Source organism: Patella vulgata, chromosome 7 (assembly GCF_932274485.2).
Source record: "Patella vulgata chromosome 7, xgPatVulg1.2, whole genome shotgun sequence".
Lineage (NCBI taxonomy): Eukaryota > Metazoa > Mollusca > Gastropoda > Patellidae > Patella > Patella vulgata.
In genome coordinates this window covers 38067210-38087749 of record NC_065885.2, presented here as the reverse complement: position 1 = coordinate 38087749, position 20540 = coordinate 38067210, and positions in this window count along the sequence as shown.

Below are 20540 nucleotides of genomic sequence, written 5' to 3'. Positions count from 1 at the left end.
GGCCGTGGGTGGTCCTTCACACGTTTTGCCATGGCTTATGTTTTAGTTGGGCTCTTGACTTGTGTTCTAGGATTCTTTTTTTTTTCAACTGGTCTTTTGGTTTCCCCGATATAGGTTTTTTTCACTGGAGCAGTCGATTTCGTAGATGGATCCTTTTGGTTGTGTGGGAATGGTTGGTTGACGTTTTGCTTTGACTTTTAAGATCTGTTTTAGGGATGTGGGGATAGTGAAAGAAGTGTCAATGTTGCTCTGCCTTAATAACCGTTTTACTTGTCTTTGCTACACTAGGATCTGGAAGAGTTGTTATATAACCAGCATTCTGCGTGATGTAAGGGATTAGCCAATGAAACGGTCTGTTATGGCGAGTTTTTGACATGAGGTGCACGGAACTGTGGGTAAACCACTAGAAAAGTCAACGCTGATTGATTAATCAATGTCTGACGTCATAAGGTCAAAAGCCGCTCGTTTGACACCTGACGCGACCTTCCACTACAACTGGTCAGATTTTCATGTAGTGTAGGCCATCGAAAGTATATAAAAAAGCTTTTACCAGATTTTAATTAAAGACCCGAAAGTAATTGAAAAGGGCAATACGAACACTTCGCTTGCGTTATATTTTTGAGAAATTTTGTGTTTACAGTTCTCCAACCGCAGTAGTCAACTAAAGGCGAATACGAACACATAAATTCTGCTCGTAAATGTCAAGACCTTTCCTTGAACATCTTGTGTTTGTTTGGCATACACAGGAAACAATGGGCGCAAATGAGTTAAATCTATAACTGACATTGAACCCTAGCTTACACAAAAAAAAAACTAACCGAGATTTTATTTCACAAAAAGCCGGTCTAATGACCCTTTATGATTAACTCTCCGATTACAAATAAGTTCATTTCATATTTTTATGTGGGTAATGATTGCTTGGTTCAAAGATCTAGACGACCAAAACAGTTAATTGAGATAATATTGCTTAATACTAGCTATTTCACCCTTTATAACGCGAATTCCAAAGTCACTATCCTGAAGAAATTCAGCATAATTACCACGTAAGTCAACTTGAATGGAATTACAAAATTATATTTAGAATAAATCTGAAAACAAAGTAGTTGTAAATTGGAAGTATATCAACATTATTGCTAAGTTCACCGACCAATTTTCCGTTTAGGATACCGAAGAGTTTAATAACCGATGTTCTCGTTCAATGTTAGATATTCTATATACGCCCACTGTCGATATGGATGTATATTGTCGTCCATAATTTCCCCCTTACCGCTACAGAACGAACTGTTTTTTGTCCCCCGCCTTTCGAAGAAAGCAGGGGACTATTAAAATGGGTTCGTCCGTCTGTCTGTCCGTCCGTCCGTCCGTCTGTCTGTCCGTCACACTTTTTGGGACACAATAACTCTCTTCCTAATTGAGCTAGAATGTTCAAACTTGGTGTATGTGTTTATTAGGTCAATGCCTTGATGGAGTTCGAAGATGAGCATTTTCCGCTTAGGGTAAGCAGAGATAAGCAATTTGATTGGTTGATGCTTTGGGACACGATAACTCTCTTCCTAATTGGGCTAGAATGTTCAAACTTGGTGTATGTGTTGATTAGGTCAATGCCTTGATGGAGTTCGAAGATGAGCATTTTCCGCTTAGGGTAAGCAGAGATAAGCAATTTGATTGGTTGATACTTTGGGACACGATAACTTTTAATTGAGCTAGAATGTTCAAACTTGGTGTATGTGTTTATTAGGTCAATGCCTTGATGGAGTTCGAAGATGAGCATTTTCCGCTTAGGGTAAGCAGAGATAAGCAATTTGATTGGTTGATACTTTGGGGCACGATAACTCTCTTCCTAATTGAGCTAGAATGTTCAAACCTGGTGTATGTGTTGATTAGGTCAATGCCTTGATGGAGTTCGAAGATGAGCATTTTCCGCTTAGGGTAAGCAGAGATAAGCAATTTGATTGGTTGATGCTTTGGGACACGATAACTTTAGTTCTAATTAAGTGAGATTGATGAAACTTGGTGTATAGATTTATTATATGAATACCTTAACTAAGTTCGATAATGAACATTTTTTGCTGAGGGTAAGCAGAGTGATAAGCAATTTGATTGGTAGAAACTTTGGAACACAATAACTCTCCTTCTAATTGAGGTAGAATGTTCAAACTTGGCATAGGTGTCTATTAGGTGAATGTTTAAACTTGATGTATATGTAGATGTTCATTAGGTGAATGTCTTGACTGAGTTCAATAATTAACATTTCGAGCTGAAGTTAAGCAGAGCTAATCGATTTCATTTGTCGATGGTTTGGGACAAGATAATCTTGATTCTATCTGATAGAGAGTGATGAAACTTAGTGAAAAAAATAAATGTGCGATTAATTAATATGTGTCATCTATTTATTTTGCAATTTCGGCGGGGGACATCAGCCTCACTGTTGGCTTGTTAGTTATATAATCAGAAAACTATATTACTGATTCACCATCAGAGAATGATTATGGAGTCATAATTGCCCAAATTAAAACACTATAATAACAGATCGTAATCGGGTTCGATAGTTATAAATTACTTATTAATGTCTACTGTTCATAATCTTATTTCTGTGGGTCGCATTCAAGGTTACTTAGATAAAAACGAAAACATCGATTTATCTTTGAGGTATGGTAAATTAAAACCGAATCTGTGGGTGCAAATTATGTGCGAACAAAATTTAAATGTTATTATTCGAACAATAAATCGAAATTCAATCATTCCTTCATCGCGATGAAATATTGACGTTTTTATTTCGTCACAATTACAAAGTCTAAATTGTCTCAACGTAGACTACTGGATCAGCAGCCCAGGGCACTTTCATCTATATCTGAGCATCCAAACGTTTACTGTGTAACGTAACTTATTCAAATATGTATGTCTGCCGGGGTCCGGTTGTTGGGTACATCTCCCTGAGTACAAAACAGGCTCTGCCAGACAAATTTTCCTTTATATATGTATCCCCAGACGCTACACAATGCCAGAGACATTGTCTGCTGTAAAAGTCCTACTAGACACCCCAAATGTTGTGCCCCGAGGATATTGTGTTGGAAATGAGCTTGACGGAACACAAGGGTCCCAAATTTTAGGCTAGATTTAAGATTGGAGGTGCCGCATGAAACAAAGTTAAAATGAACAATTAAACTCCTGTGAGTAAAAAATACCCCATGTCAGACAAATTGTCTGCTGTATAAACACCGTACGAACATCTGGATGGCCACTCTCGACATACTCTGCGCTGCCTGTTATGTTATTATTTTCTGTAGGCCTGTGTAACTTTGTACGCAATCGATAAGTCAAGTAGTTATTAAAGTAGTGTCATGGCTTCTATCTGACTTGTATTATTCTGCTGTCAACACCTGAAATGCAAAGGTATCACGAAACACTCTCTTCTTCTCGACCCACTTCCTGGAAAAGATAATGTGGCTTATAATACTTATTCTTTTCTGTAAATCCATTATTGAAAGGATCCAACTCGTGCCCTGTATGATGCTGACGAATTGTGTTCTTTGCAATTTTATGTAGACAGTCTTTGCGCAAGGTGTCAGAAAAGCGCAGGCGACCGTCTTAATATCTGACATCAGTTTTTGCTTGAACAAGATTTTAAAAGCCTAAAATTTGTTATCCACAATAACTAGCTGAATTACTTAAAGACCACATACGGTTAAAAATCTTAATTGAATGTACTTATAGCCAATGGTTACTATATCCATTCTACGGCAAGTTCAAACCAATCTGATTAAAATTAATTCGTTCGTTCGTTCTTGGTGTTTAACCTCTGCTTCCACATAAGTGATATCGCAGACAAGACATAGGAGAGCCGAAGCTGATTCCTGTTTTTTAGAATATGATTTTGCAATCTTTCCATTTGGCCTTAGGCCATGGATTTGGTTTAGTGGGAAGTTCTTCCCTTTATATAATATAAAACATATCGTTTGGTAGATGATCTCGTCTGCTTCTGGATTGGTAGATGTCATCGTTTGGGGCCCGTCTTATCGTGGCCTCCCCTTACTCCACTTTCCCACTCTCTGGGTTTGGTATCAGTTTTATTTGCGGAATAGTGTTTAGGTGCCAAGTTCGTCTGACCGTAACTCCCCCTTACTCCACTATCCTGCTAGTTTGGTAGATGTCATCTTTGTGGGGTTTGTGTTAAGGTGCCAGGCCCGTCTTATCGTGACCTCCCCTTACTCCACTATCCCACTCTGTAGGTTTAGTGTCTGTTTTTGGTGGAATAGTGTTTAGATGTCGAGTCCGTCTTATCGTGACTCCCCCTTACTCCACTATCCTGCCAGTTTGGTATAAATCCCCTATGTAGTTTAGATGCCGGGCCCGTCTAACCGTGACCCCCTCTTACTTCACTATTCTACTTAGTCCAACTGTGTCCATTAGAGCGTGGATTTGTTCGAAGATTTGCAGTTTCAGATCTGGTCTCGGGAAGAGTAGGTTCTTAGTGTTGAATGGTATGTTGTTGGTCTCCATTGTTCGCACTAGTTCCCTTCTCTCCTCCTTGTATACCTCGCAGTCTACCAGGACATGGTTGGTGGTACATTCTTCTCCGCACTCACAGATGATGACTAGGTGTTTGTAGTCTCGCAGCCGCTCTTTCACCCTTAGCTTCGATATAAGTGTACAAATATCTCTTCTAGGGTGATTGAGTGTTGTCTTTGTGTAGATCTTGTCATCCAGTCGGAATCTGTATGTGTCAAGTTCAACGAGATTTAATTCCCAGATTGAATTGACCTGTCTTTTGACCATACTGTAGATTTCCGTGGTGCTGTAGTCTATGGTGCGGAGTGGTGCTGTGTCCTTGAGACCTTCATTGGCGAGTCGATCTGCCTCCTCGCTTCCTCTAATGTTGACATGTGATGGAATCCACACGAGTTCTTCTTTGCTTCCCTTCTCTAAAACCCTCTGGTACAGCTGCCTGATTTCCAAAATGACTTCTGGTCTTGAGTCCGAGTTGTCATTTTGGATTGAAATCAGACTGTTCAGAGAGTCGCTTGGAATGACGAACTTACTAGTCTTTTGATGGGAAATCCATGATATAGCGTCACGAATGGCCACAAGCTCTGCAGTGTACACCGAACAGTTATTGGGCAGTTTCCTGCTTATTCCCTGTACCCCGTTTGGCAGGTATATTCCAAACGAGCTGGTGCCCCTTTCGGGATTGCGTGAGCCATCCGTGTACACATGGTCCCAGTCATCAGACGGCCAGTTGTCTTCCATGTGTTCTAGAGAGAAAGCACGTGCAGCAGTGGGGTTCTTTTTCTTGTCGGTTTTCTGTAGTAGATCTAGATTAACCGGCGGTATAGGGAGCGTCCAAGGGGCGATCACTGGGGGGTCGTGTTCATTTATCACGAGCTCAACCAGTCGCAGTTCCTTGATTGTTTCCCTGATACCCTGGCCGAAGCTTTTCTTTCTAGGATCTCTCACATATCTTGTATTTTGTAGACTGACAAAGGTTGGGGATCTTTCGCCCAGTTGCGAGATCTTAGCCCAGTACCTTGTCGCTAGTTCTTTTCTTCTTAGGGATAGGGGCAACTCCCCGACTTCCTGTAGTAGTGCCTCTCTCTCAGTCCCTTGCCCTACGCCAGTCGCAATACACAGAGCTTTGTATTGGATGGTGTCAAGCTTCCTTAAGAGTAATGGCGCGCAGTTCATGAAGGCCAGAGAGCCGTAGTCTAATACAGATCGTATTAGAGCACGATACACCATCATTAGTGTGACTCTGTTGGCCCCCCCAAGTGCTGCCCGTTATTTTCCTCATTAAGTTTAGGATTTTGGTGCATCTATCTAGAGTCTCGTCGATGTGCGGTTTCCAGGTCAGCCTTCGGTCAAAGATTACGCCAAGGAACTTGGTTTGGTCTTTAAACTCGATGGTTTTCCCGTTCATACACAGAGTCATTCTGCTTATCCCTCTATCCCTACTTACAAGCATGCCGACTGTTTTCTTCTCGGAGACTTTGAATTCCCAATCGTTTGCCCATGCCATGAATTTGTCTAAGGCCTTCTGCATTTTCTTTTGTAGTTCACAGAAGTTCCTCCCTTTCCTCCATATGATACTGTCATCAGCAAATTTAGCTAACTCAGTTTTGGCGTCGAGGTAGGAAGATTTCTGTATGTCGTTGATCATGATATTGAAGAGAGTGGGACTGATAACCGACCCCTGAGGCGTGCCATTTTCTAATGTTTGCTCGGCACTCAGGAATCTGCCAACATTCACCTGTATCCTTCTATCGCTCAGAAAGCTTTTGATCCACCGAAACATTATGCCCGTTATACCAATACGTCCTAACTTGAAGAGCAGCCCGTCTAGCCAGACTAAATCGAAAGCCTTAATTAAATCTACGAACACGACACATAACAGGTTCCCAAAGAGGAACATGACTTGCTGTAGTCTCACCAAGTGGTCCGTTGTTGAACGCCCTTTCCTGAACCCGCTTTGATTTTCGTCGATCAGTCGGTTGCTCTCCAGATAGAACTGTAGTCGTATGTTAACCATTGTTTCCAAGGTTTTGCACAGTGTGGATGTCAAACTTACTGGTCGATAGGACTCTGCCTTTGTTCTCTCTTTACCTGGTTTTGGAAGAGGGATGACGTTGGCTTTCCGCCATTCTTTAGGTACCTTTCCTGCCAGCCAGGATGTGTTGAAGAAGTTTAGTAGTATCCCTTTGGCATTTCTAGGCAGATGTTTGAGCATCGAGTACTTTACTTTGTCCTCACCAGCCGCACTATCCTTCTTGAGGGACTGAGCCTTATTTAACTACTCCTCAGAGAAGGGTAGATTGATTGGTTTAGCCCCTTCATTAGGTTCAATTTCTAATGAAGGGTGCTGTGAGTAAAAGATTTCCTTTCTCTTCAGAAACTCTGGTGATTGGTTTTCGTCCCTGCTTGCGTCAGCGAAAGCTTTTGCAAGTAGATCTGCCTTTTCATTGCCGTTGGTAACGTACTCATCTCCATTCTTTAGGTTTGGTATGTTGAATGATCTGCACTTCCCGTTCATGGCGTTCAGCTTCTTCCAGACGGCACCTGTTTGCGTGTTTTGATTCATCCAGTGCCCGCTTTGTGCCTTCCGGATGGTGTCTCTTGCGGCGTATTTCTACTTCAGGTAGTTTTGGTGATTGACTTCATTGTAGTGGCGTTTCCGTAGGCGTAGTGCCTTTTTTCTTTCGTTAACCGCCTTCTGACATTCTGGTGACCACCAAGGTTTTCTAATCCTTGATTTCCCTCCAGAAGTCTTGGGAATGGAGTCGTCTGCGGCACCTATAATAGCACTCGTGATGTTGGCTGCGTACACGTCGATGTTGACATCGATGATGTCTTCTTCTTTCCACCCAAGGCAGCCTACACGGAAGTTAGCCCAATCAGCCTCTTTGAGCTATTGAGGTTTAAGTATCCGAAAGCCAAAAACGGTTTTCAAATTTCCAATAACAACCTTAATCAGGTTGATAGGCTGGTGACGTCACAGGCACTACACATACTATATACATTATCTATACAATACACACCACCAGTTGACAAGTGTGTACGTGTCGGTCCAATTAACATGTGACTGGCATAATCATAATCACCGAATTATCGTTTTGCGTTGTTATAGATTAGACATTTGTGATTGGAATATTTTAGAGTGAATTTAAAATGCCGTATCATGCCGTAGATCCATTTAAGGTGCCATTGTTTAAATAGGCCCCGTGACAACTGAAGACGACCTAAGCAATTAGCGCATTTACCGGTAATTTGGATAACCCCGTAATACTTGATATCCCAAACTATTCTCTATAAGTACATAAATACAAATGGTGCCAGCCAATTGTCGATATATTCATTATTAGTTAATAGCTATATATATAATAATAATAATAATAATAATAACCATTTCTATACACAAAGAATACGTCCTCGCAAGTGCAGCGTCGGCTGTTATACTGTAGTATAAATGTGGCTGTTATACTGTAGTATAACTGAGACTGTTACACTGTGCTGGGTTCCGCTTGGGATATATTGTACCAGCGGACAAGCTTTTGATGTCTACGCCATTGAGGATCATGCCTACGAACGCCAACAATGCCTTTGGAACCTTTGAATTGGAGTTCATCTGAAGCTCTTATGTGATTCTTACAATGCGAATCTGGTGATCTTGTTGAATGCTAATAGTATAGCTCAGCTCTTTTTATAATCACTCATATCTGTGAATTTTTATTTTTGTACTGTGGGTTCCGGATGTTTGTTGCTCTAGACCAGTGGCGTAAATTTAGTTCAAATATCTGTGCTTTACGATTTGCGCTATGTCTTCATGTGCATGGGGATGTTCTATGGAAGACACAAGTTCTGCAAACCCTATATCAGGGCATATCATGCCACTTTTTTCTGTCTTGCTGGGTAGAATGTCTGTTATAGAAAGAAGACAGGCAACGTGCATGATATTTTGCATCCAGAGCAATCAATGGTCAAAGTGTATGGTTACAGACATTTGGAACTTCGATGGCTGTTTTCGGGGATAGCAGCCCTACAGAGTATGGTGCTCATTAAGTTCATTTACACTGGGTTTATGACCCTCAAATGGGTATTAAGCCATATTTGTCACTGCCATATTGTTAACTGTCCTTTATACTCAAAGCTAAGAACTTAACTTTTACCAGAAATTTGCAACAACCGAAAAGATAATATTAGTGAATTTAAATATGTTATGTCAAATGTTATGTCAAAAATTTCTGTATATTATTTATATTTAACAACCTATATTACCGCTGATTGTTTGTATTATATTGATGATATTTGATGTCTTTATTCTTATTTAAACTATTTTATATGATTAACTTTTAACTTTATTAAATTATATTATATTATACGTGTACTTTGGGCCGGAGGCCTTTGATACAGAAAAATTATTATAATTATTATTATTTGTCACTGTGACGTGTTTGTGAATGAGATTTGGTGAAAAATATGTTTTTCGATAATGGTCAACAGGCATCCTCGGTATCCCCAGTAGTGTGTTATTCCGTTCTACTCCACTAACCCCTGGGTTAATCTATGGGCGTGGGGGGGGGTCAAGTTATCCGCCCTTAATGATTGTGCTATTTTTATCGACCAATCCCATAAATCGTTAATTGTAAAGGGAAGTAGCACTCCTCGGACAAGGTTAGGAGTTAGCCTACATGAGAGAAGTTCAAATTATTCTAAGTGCGTATTTATTAACAACAAATTAGATACAATTATATTAATGAAGACCGGACGTTTATATATACATAGGTTCAAGAGTTTTACTGAGAATCATTCGTTCGTTCCCGGAGTTTTACATCCATGTAATATCGTAGACAAGTTATTGTGAATTAAATTGCCAAGTATAAGTTCAATGATAATAAACATAACAGAATGAAACATTTCAAACTAAGAACGAATAGTAATAATAATAACAAAAGTCAAACATAGAATTTGAAATCAGCCAAACGTACTACAGATTTTGATAATACAATTAAGTGTAAATGAATTAGAAATATATACTTTATTTACATAAGTCATTCAGTGATAAAATAATATTTGGAACGTGTTTAACCAGTTCTATCACATGTGATAATGACATGCACCAATATTGTCCTTTAAGTCAAACGCAAAGATATATTTCCACCATATACCAACAAATTATGAAAAGGACGAAATTTTAAACACCACTCAGTATTTGAAAAACGCAGTACCAGATCTAGGGAGGGCAACGCGGGACGCCCCGGGGCCCCCACATTTTGGGTTAAGTACAAGCTCAAAAGTTACATTGGATATCCAAGAATTTTTATTTAGATTTGAAAATATGATGGTCATTCTTTGGGCCCTCCTGGCTGTTGCTTGCGAGATGGCCACTTTTCCACCAGAAAGGGTTCCGTAGGTAATTTTGACTTTGGCTTGACATCTGTAAATTAATAGGGCAAATGCGAATTTTTCAAACTTTGCTCTGAAATTTGATTTATTGTTCCACTCAGAGAACGAACAAGAACCATTGGAATTTTTAAATTTGGCAAACGGTTTCTCAAATAGCCTTTTATTTGTGACTGTTTGTTTTGAAAAAGAACTGGCATGAATGCGTACATTGATTGAAGTTTTCTTCTATACATATCACATTTATATTACCCCTCAAAACGAACCAAATCGAATGTATTTTTCAAATTTTCTGCCCCGTCGGGGGCTCCGTGTCGCACTGGACCCTACGCTTTATTCTCAATTCAACCCCCTACCCCACTGGCTTGTCCACCCCCCCCCCCCCCCCGCCACAAGATTAACCCGGCTCGGTCGGGTTGGACGTAAATACTGAAGTACTGTGTACACATTTGCATGCACGGAAAAGAACCCTTGATAATTGCAATTCGAAATAAGCGTAGGTCGTAGCCCGTGTTCATTATCCCAGGCGGTGCAGGGCAGTAGGTCGGTACGGTCAAAAGATGCGCCAATTTCAACATCAACGGGTGGGACACCTAACAAATCACTGCGGAAGAGGTGACTCAGTATGTGGGAAATGCGGCGATCGTAAAGCCGCCCAGATACAGAACAGTATCGTACAGCCCCTACATTATGCGTAAACTGTACAGACAGTCAACGTAATGGCTCCACTAAATGCCTGAAATACCAAACAACTAAAAAAACAATTTAACATGCACGAAACGCCTTATGAGGAAGCAGCTAAGAAGGTGGTATATGATATTATTTATAAGCAGGGCCGTGACTAGCTCAGAGCAACTAGGGGGCGGGAAGTGTTCTCGGGGGTGCTGTAATATTGACGGACAATGGATATCTATTTTTTTATTGTTCGAAAAAATTTTCACTCCTGCAAAAAGCCCCCCCCCCCCCACCCCCTTAGTTACGGGCCTGTTTATAGGACTAATGCTGGAGATGATTATTTTACTACGCATTCCAATTTGGAAAAGTCAAACGACCCACCACCCATTTTAACATAGGTACAGCTTTAGGACTAAGTTGTATTAATCACAAAATTCTTAAATCATGTTACGCCAGTTTGACAAAGCCACTTACAAATCTGTTCTGGTTTTTATTAGAAAACTGGGTATTTCCTGGTTACACTTATATCAAAGAAGGGCCATTCATCGTCACTTAAACAGGTATTATGCAAGTCTTTCTTTGGGCCTTAAATGTTATATAATTAATTATTAATCGATGCCATCGGATAGCTCCGATTTTAAGTAGATTAGAACGGTTCGTCCATTTAATAATTTAATTTAAAAATGGAGAAGAGAGGCTAAGATTCGGATGACCAGTACGGTGGTTACGATCAATTCACACATCTTGCCAAAACTACAATCGTTGATAACTTCGCTCAAAATAAAGTATATTTACAACATGAAATTTTAAATATATTCATTTTGCTATATCTATTTTTGAAATAATATAGCGAGAACGGTATGGAAGACCAACAGCTCTTTATTCAGTGTTCTTAATTCTTAGTTCTTAATTCATAGTCCTTAATTCTTATTTCTTCATTTGTTGTCGTATTTCGACATTTGTACACTGAAATTAACATTTGTAGCTTAAAATCAATATTTGTTTTACAAATCAGACATTTGTCATATCAGATTTGTAAAATGTATTTTTGTTTAATTTAATTTTATTTTAATATAAAGATAACATTTATTTTAGTAAATCAAAAAAATAATCTACATTCACATTTCATCATAGACATACAACGAAAAACAAATCTCAACAATAAATTTCTAAATACAAATCTCCAAATACAAATCTTGCAAAACATTTCTTCAAAAACATTTCGTCAATAACATTTCTCCAAAAACATTTCTCGAAATTCATCGAAAGAGGGGGGGGGGGCGAATGGTTAGCACGTGCGCGCTGTATCACAAGGCTTGTCATTGCGTCAACTGGCGTACTTGGTTTCGAATCCCCGGTTGTACGTGACAAGGAGTAGGGTCCCCTGTCCAACCTCGTGGGTTTTCTCCGGGTCCTCCTGTTTCCTCCCACTGCTGAAGACCCCTACGCGCAAGCGAATTATTGAAATAAAATTAAACCATATGTTAGTTCCGAAATGACCTAGTTTGTATCGAGTGGACGTTAAACCCCATCTCTCTCTCTCTCTCTCTCTCTCTCTCTCATTTACTGTGTCTTGGTTGATTTTAGCCATTATGTGATGCAGGCCTAAAATAATCAACCGTTATCCAAAGACGTTTACCAACTTTGCATTATTTTTCTAACTTATGATATATCCGATATAACCTTATGCCTTGATCGCTGTTAAATAACACAAGATTAAATATAACAAAGATATATAAGAATCGGTCCTATGTAACCTATAAATGAATACGTATCATTTTTATTGATCATAAGAAAGGATCGGAAGAATGTCCCTTTGCTATAATAGCTTCGGACAAACTATAACAGGAACCAGCTATAGGTTTTCGATATATTTTATTCCATGTCCACATGTGTATATGGTACTAACGCCCCCTTAAATGTTATTACTGATAATAACTATAAATGGGCTACACGTATACACACTTTCTTTTTCTTTTCAAATATAGGAAGGAATGTGCTAACTATGACAAGCAATAAATCGAATTGTCATCAAATATCAATAATCACATTACATTTCCGATGATCAGCAGATAAGTAGTTCTTCACGGCGAATTAACGACCTGTATCTCAAGGAAATCATCGCTGTAATCGATAACTATTAATTCCTACTCGTGCCCAACTATTGACAAAGTATTATAGTCCGCATACAATTAATACCCTGTTGTCTTTAATCGTTTCCTTTACATTTGTGACAATCAATAGTTAAAACACATGTACACACCACCCGGACTATCATAATCAGTTTGGTTTTTGTATCTGAAAATAGATCGTATCGATAAAAGAAAACTCCAACTGTTGTTGTGTTTTCTGATTGATCCGTTAGCGTAGGTGCTCAAATAGAGAGAGCAATTAATTAAAAAAAAAACATTTTCTTTGTGGGCGTCAATATTGAAGAACTCCGACATGAAAAGATTAATTCTAGATAGTTGTATTATTAACGTTTTAGCCTTGCGTCCCAATCTGGCAAAACAGTCGAAAGAAATGTTGCCAAATAAAAACACATTACTACATTTGAAAAATAATGTCTATAGAAATCTAGTCACGGTATTTAATATTTAAACTAGCTCAGTAATCCATGCAAATAGTGCATAAATGTCGATAACAAAATCCAAGTTATTTAACATGACTTTAATAAAGGGTCTCTGCCAATTTTTAATATCAAACATACTTGATTTACCAATGTTCAGTGGACGGGGAGATAACTCGATAGCGTCATATTCCTGAAGAGCATTTTTACCGCAATGCCATTTCTGCAACTGGCATGTGAATTCGGGGGTTACAATTAGTTATATTCCAATGGGCTCAATTCCGAAGTTGATTTTTTTTATTTAGAGAAGCTATCATTTCCTTGACATCGGGCCCAAGGTTATCTTCCCCATCACATTTTACGGCTATCTGATGCAGTAGCTTACAGACTTCAACTCGCACTGCCTCCGCTAATGCGTCACCGATGGAAATAAATTTACTATATATTTCCGAAATATATAACGTACCAATTTCAATAGCAGGGAGTGCATCTGCTGGTAGAGCACTCTTACAACAACACGCCATGCTAGGACAACATCTATCAGGTTGCAAATATTTGGTATTGGTTAATTAGAGACGCTGCTGTCTGAATGAGACACGCTACAATATTGACTGAGGAGGGTATGATATAATTATCTTTATATATGTGAGTCACCCACCACTCTTACTCTGCATTACGAGTCAACCACGAAATTCGCTTGATATATGTGAAATGACCAGAATTTACTGTGCGAGTCAACCACCAATCTCGCTTTATATATACTAAGCAGCAAAAGAAACATCAGGTTGGTATGTTACTCTGAATAGACGTATGTTGTGCGACAGAACGTGCAGAATCCCTTTACACAGGCATCTGAGACAGCACGTCAGACAGTGAGGTGAGAACACACGGAAGACCCATCAGTACCGATACAGTGCGCCGACGTCTCACCAGAGAGAACGTCCATTGCCGTAGACCTTACCGTGGACCGATCCTCACCCCTCGCCATCGACGTGAACGTCTATAGTTTGCCCAACAACACCAGAACTGGCGACACAGACAATGGAGAACTGTTCTGTTCATAGATTAGAGTCGGTATTGCGTATCAACTGCAGATGGCAGGACCAGAATATGGCGTCGACGTGGCTAGCGTTATTCTGACCAATGTGTCATGGAATGAGACTCATGGGGAGGTCCAAGCATAATGGTTTGGGGTGAAATCGGCCTGAACAAGAGAGTTCCTGTGGTGTTCCAAAATCTTGGTCCAGCGAGAGGAGGCAGCATCACAACAGTGCGCTACACCGATCAAGCTCTCAGACCCCACGTCATACTACATTTCGCACGTCATCGAAACAACATTTTCCAGCATGACAACGCCCGTGCTCACACCACCAGAGTTACTCGGGACTTTCTACAGCCGAATGGTGTCAACGTTATGCACTGGTCAGCCCTTAGTCCGGACTTAAACCCGATTGAACATCGTTGGGATGAAATTCAGAGGAGACTTAATAACGCCGTACCGAGACCAAACACAGCCAATGGATTGCGCCAGGCTTTTCTGAGAGTGTGGTTCCAGGTGCCAATGGCGTTCATCAATCCTCTGGTCCACTCCATGAACAGACGCCGCGCTGCTGTTATTGACACTCGCGGTGGACATACAAGATACCGATGTATAGACTGTGTACAGACTCTAAACCTTCTCATAATGTCTTGGAATTGTGATGAATTAATCACTAATGTGTCAACATACTGTTCACAAAAAATGTTTTGATCCATTTAGTAAGTCGTTTTCTAGAATGATTTTATTAAAGTGCCTCTCTGATTTTGAAATCGTACTGAAGTTTTTTTTTTTTTGCTGTTTAGTGTGAATCACCCACCACTCTTGCTTTGCATATATGGGTCAACCACCAAACTCGCTTTATATATGTGAATCAGTCTCTATCATCCAGAAAAAATATTCTACGAATATTAATCTGGATGCGTTGTCAACATTTGAGAATAATAGGTCATTGACTAGGTTATCCAGTCTTTTACATTATCATAAAAAACGTCTAAGGGAGGCAACTCACCCAAAAACAAGATGTTGACGCCCATGAAATTAATTTAAGAATGCCATTTCAAAAAATCCATTTGATTGCATGCCAGTTCAATATCCAACAATCTTAATTTTTTTGTATTGTAAAATTTCTCTTTTCATGGGCCATATCTATGTTGTTTTTTTTTTAATTAATCCTAATTCGTCGTCACGATTCATGTTTGTTTATAACATATTAATGCAAGAATTATGGGATTTATTTAGGGAAGGGTGCAACTCTTTCTTCACTTGGTCAAATGTACTGGATAATCAACCACATTAAAAACCAAACTTCCAGTTACGCATGGGCAATGGGCTTTACGTCAAATATTGACAACGGTCCCAGACACTCCGTACGTTGAAGACTAGGAGGTTCTGGGTGACCGAGACTATATGCGAATTAACCACAATTAACTGTGCGCGTCAACCACCAAACTCCCTTTATTTGTGAGTCACCCCCCAAAATCGCTTTCAGTGTCTGTGAGTAAGCCACCAAACTCACTTTGACTTACCTCAACCTGGACCCTTATTACATGTACCTAGTGTAAGTCAACTACCAAACTCATCTCAACAATGTAATAACAGTAGATGCTTACCTAAGCTAACATGCGTATTATGGCACCCCGAATACACCTATACTACAACTTTTAACCAACATCATTGAAATGAACTCCATCATAGAACAAATGATTGGGTAGGTAGGTGGGTGTTGGCGGTGTTGGAAATTCAGTAAAGCACTCCTTTAAATAGATATTGCATTCATGCACCATGGAATTGTAATATGTGGCGTACCGATGAACGTGACATTAATTTACAACACGTAATATTTTGCAAACGGTAACGTGTCACCCACATGCTTAATAGGGCTACCATCCTACCTACCATGTCATGTACCAAATCCATATTTAGATTTCTCCCCCGCCTGCAATGGCGACCATTTAACACTTTACCTCCACCAATTCCATACAAATACGTAGAAATGTGTCCTAACTCTGGGCGCAAATTAAATTTGGAATATTCTGCATTGAGAGTCATGAAATCGCGTAGCTGACATATTGCGCTTCACACGGCCAGAGGTTGCCGCACTCGGGGGCCAGTGCCATGCGATTCGCTTCAGCGATGTTCTTTGCAGTAGAAATCGCTCAATCGAACATGACTACGGTGAATGGAACACCAGGCACAACGCCACACAAAGAAACTCCTTACAATAGCCTTTTTAATTTTTAACACATGCAATTATCATAAAAACATAAGTAAGAAATATTTTAGCACATTACTTAGAATCCCGCCACATGAGGAATACCACGCCACCTGATGCAACTAGTAATTGTTTTCCCATTGACTTCAATGTTACAGTCTGTAGATTTTTTCTCAACATTCCGTTGGTTCCAATCTTTATAGGCACAATGGGGACCAGATTGGGCAATCTCCTCATCATAATTTAGATTTTTTGCTACGTGGATTTGATGTTGACTGGGGTCCAAATCTCACTTCCGCAGAAAGACACTTTACACCCCTATCCCTCCGCTGTAATATCATCAGTATTACCCTTTTCTCCAATGTTAGACCACAAAGTGAACCAAAAAATGCAGGAAGAGGGGATCAAAAAATTAAGGGAAAAATTGTGCTAATAACTTTTACTTACATTCGTCCATCAGGAAATAAGGGGAAATAATTATTAGTCTTAGTCCAAATGTATTTTATCGGCAAATTTTTTTTATTTTTCTAACACTATTTATTTAATAAATATTTACATATTATATACAAGATCTAATTATGGGATCTGAAAAAAAAAATAATCAATACCTAACCTGATAGAACTATTAGTAAGGAAGCTAGGTTCAGGTTGTTTCTACTATGCTAGATGAGTGGACAGCGATGCTCGATCTCTGAACCTTGATTCTTAAGTTGCGGGTCCGCTTCCCATGGGGGTTTGGGGTCCGACAAAACGTCGAAATCTCGAGTTTAATTCGACTTGTGCGTACAACAATCAATTTGTGCATAAGCCGACCAACTTCAGATCTTGCCAAGAATATTGCTTAAGAAGATCCCCGACCCCCCCCCCCCCCCTTCCTCCCTTAAGAACACCCTCTTTACCCCCCTGAGAGATGGGTTAACTGGACTTCCGTGTACAACATTAATTTTTGTCCCCCGCCTTTCGAAGAGAGCAGGGGACTATTAAAGGGACAATAACACTCTTGCTGGCTTGACAGCTCCAGAAAATAAAAAAATAGCCTTACTCTAAGTACTAGATGTGTTAGTGTCCTACCTGTTGTGTAAATTATCCATAAAATCCTATTTTACTTGTCCAAAGGGTTCAAAAATATTTTTAAATCCAAGTCACATTTGAAAAGCTTTACGTCAGGCTTTTCAAATCATTTAGTTAAATTTTTCCTATTTTTTAAATTAGGTGTGTTAAGATAAAATTTGTATCATCAATTAATTGGAATATTGTAAAATAGTACAATTTGTTGACCAGAATAAAGATTGGGGCATATTATTCAGTGACAACAAGAGTGGTATTGAGCCCGTCTGTCTGTCCGTCACACTTTTTGGGGCACAATAACTCTCCTTCAAATTGAGCTAGAATGTTCAAACTTGGTGTAGGTGTTTATTAGATCAATGCCTTGATGGAGTTCGAAGATGAGCATGTTCTGCTTAGGGTAAGCAGAGATAAGCAATTTGATTGGTTGATGCTTTTTGGGACACGATAACTTTAGTTCTAATTAAGTGAGAGTGATGAAATTTAGTGTATAGTTTTACTACACCAAAACCATGACTAAGTTCGATGATGAGCATTTTCTGCTCAGAGTAAGCAGGGCGATAAGCAATTTGATTGGTCGAGACTATGGAACACAATAACTCTCATTCTAATTGAGCTAGAATGTTCACACTTGGCGTAGGTATTTATTAGGTGAATGCCTTGATGGAGTTCGAAGATGAGAATTTTCTGCTTTGGTAAGCAGAGGTAAGCAATTTGATTGATTGATGCTTTTGGACACGATAACTTTGGTTCTAATTAAGTGAGAGTGAAGACACTTGGTGTATAGATTTATTATATCAATACCTTAAATAAGTTCGATAATGAGCATTTTCTGCTCAGGGTAAGCAGAGCGATAAGCAATTTGATTGGACGAGACTTTAGAACACAATAACTCTCATTCTAATTGAGCTAGAATGTTCACACTTGTCGCAGGTGTTCATTAGGCGAATGCCTTGATGGAGTTCGATGACAAACGTTGTCTGCTTACTGCAAGCAGAGCTAAGCAATCTGATTGGTTGATGCTTTGGGGCACGATAACTTTGGTTATAATTAAGTGAGAGTGACTAAGTCAAATTAACTCATCCCTAAGGAGGGGGGGGGGAGGTGAAAGGGGTGTTCTTAAGGGGGGAATTAAGGGTCGAGGGTCTCTTGATGACATCTGAGTTAATCGTTGTATGCAAAAGTCGAATTAAATCCTTATTTTGGTCATTTCACCCTGGGCCCCCTCGTTTTGTCGTTTTTATCCGGGATAGAAGGGGATTTCACGTTTTTAAGTTCGTGTTATGTTCTAGCAAACCAATAGTGTAGTGTAACTTTTAACGAAAAAATTAACGTTGTACGCGGAAGTCGAATTAACCCATCTCTCAGGGGGGTAAAGGGGGTGTTCTTAAGCAATGTTTTTGGCAACATCTCAAGTTGGTCGACTTATGCACGAAAGTTGATTGTTGTACGAATTAAACTCGAAATTTCGACGTTTTGTCGGATCCCCAACCACCATGGGAAGAAGAATCAAGGTTCAGAGATCGAGCACGTCTCTCCACTCATCTAGCATAGTAGAAACAACCTGAACCTAGCTTTCTTACTAATAGTTCTAACAGGTTAGGTATTGATTAGTAGCCACCCAGGGTATTACTGAAATTCTATCAACATCAGAATGATAATCGTTTCGCTAACCATAATACTTTCTGCATATTATTACCCCATTTGATATATATTAATTAATTGAGAGTAAACTTATACTAGTCTATAATTTATGATTATAATTTTGTCGGACTCAACCCCATGGGAAGGGGACCCGCAACTTAAGAATCAAGGTTCAGGGTATTGGAAACAGCCTGAACCTAGTTCCCTTATACTATATCAACGCCGGATTAACCACGGGGCACCATGGGGCCCAGGCCCCAGGGTCCCACATTAGAGGGTCCCCTACAGAAATCTCAGTTGCGCGCCTCGAGCATGGTCGGACCGAGGACTCCAACGGCCGGTGACCTAGTGACGGGGCCCCTCCGATGCTCCGAGGGCCCTCCATCGGAAGTCCCTGGGGCCCCCTCAATCCATGGTGTGTCGCAATTTACCGGGAAAGGTCAATCTGTTAAACGCACCAAACTCCTCTTCGGCGGCAATATTTTGGTTACAACTTGTTGTGCTACTAAGGAGGTGGAATCAAGGTAAGTTTGAACACATTTATATTCCAGTTTTGAACGCAGAATCTGTTAATGTTCTTTAATCTCACTCGCATGGATTGGTCCACTGAAATAACGCCAGAATGCGCTAAATTTGTGGCAGAATTTTTTTTTTATGGGGGAGGTACTTCTAAATGGCTCCGACACAAGTGCCTGAAATGCCAGGAAATCACGTTCCGGCCTCCAATTTCTGAAAATTTCCTGGGGGTAGAACCCGCCCCCTCCTGCGGGGCTTCGCGCGTTCGGCGTTCGCGGTGGCCGGCTTGTACTATATATTCTGGAACCCCCAAAACACTATAAACGCAAGACTATATATTAAGTGTCTTCTTTTCTTGTATTATCAGCAGGCGTATTGGGTCCAACCGGGACTCGATTAAAGAAACGTTCTAATAGCTCTGTGTTAGAAAATAGTTTATATACACACACGCACGCATGCACTGTCCCCCACCCCCACCCCGAACCCCCGCCGGAACACACAACTTCACACCCACACCATTGCACACTCAAATAAACATTAAAATTATCCTGCTATTAATACTACGAAGGTATAACAAATATAATATTCTGCAATTAGAACTAATTATCATTGGAATATGAGTGTATAAGATTAAACTAATTGCTATAATTTCACTTTGAACACGATATAATCAGATTTAGTACTTTATTTTGGATATCTGAAAATCACGGTTTTATAATGGTAAAGCTCATTGACGTAAATCAAACTAATTGTTAATTCAGCCAAACCAATATTCTACCGTAAATAATTTATATAATTTCTCAATGGGTAATTTTGAGAAAATTCAAACAAATGGAGATAGTCGGGTTTTGGTGGCATTTCTTGAAACAAGTCAGCACACCGTTTTCTGTAGTATAAGTTAATGTATCAAAAACTTTTTGTTTCATTCC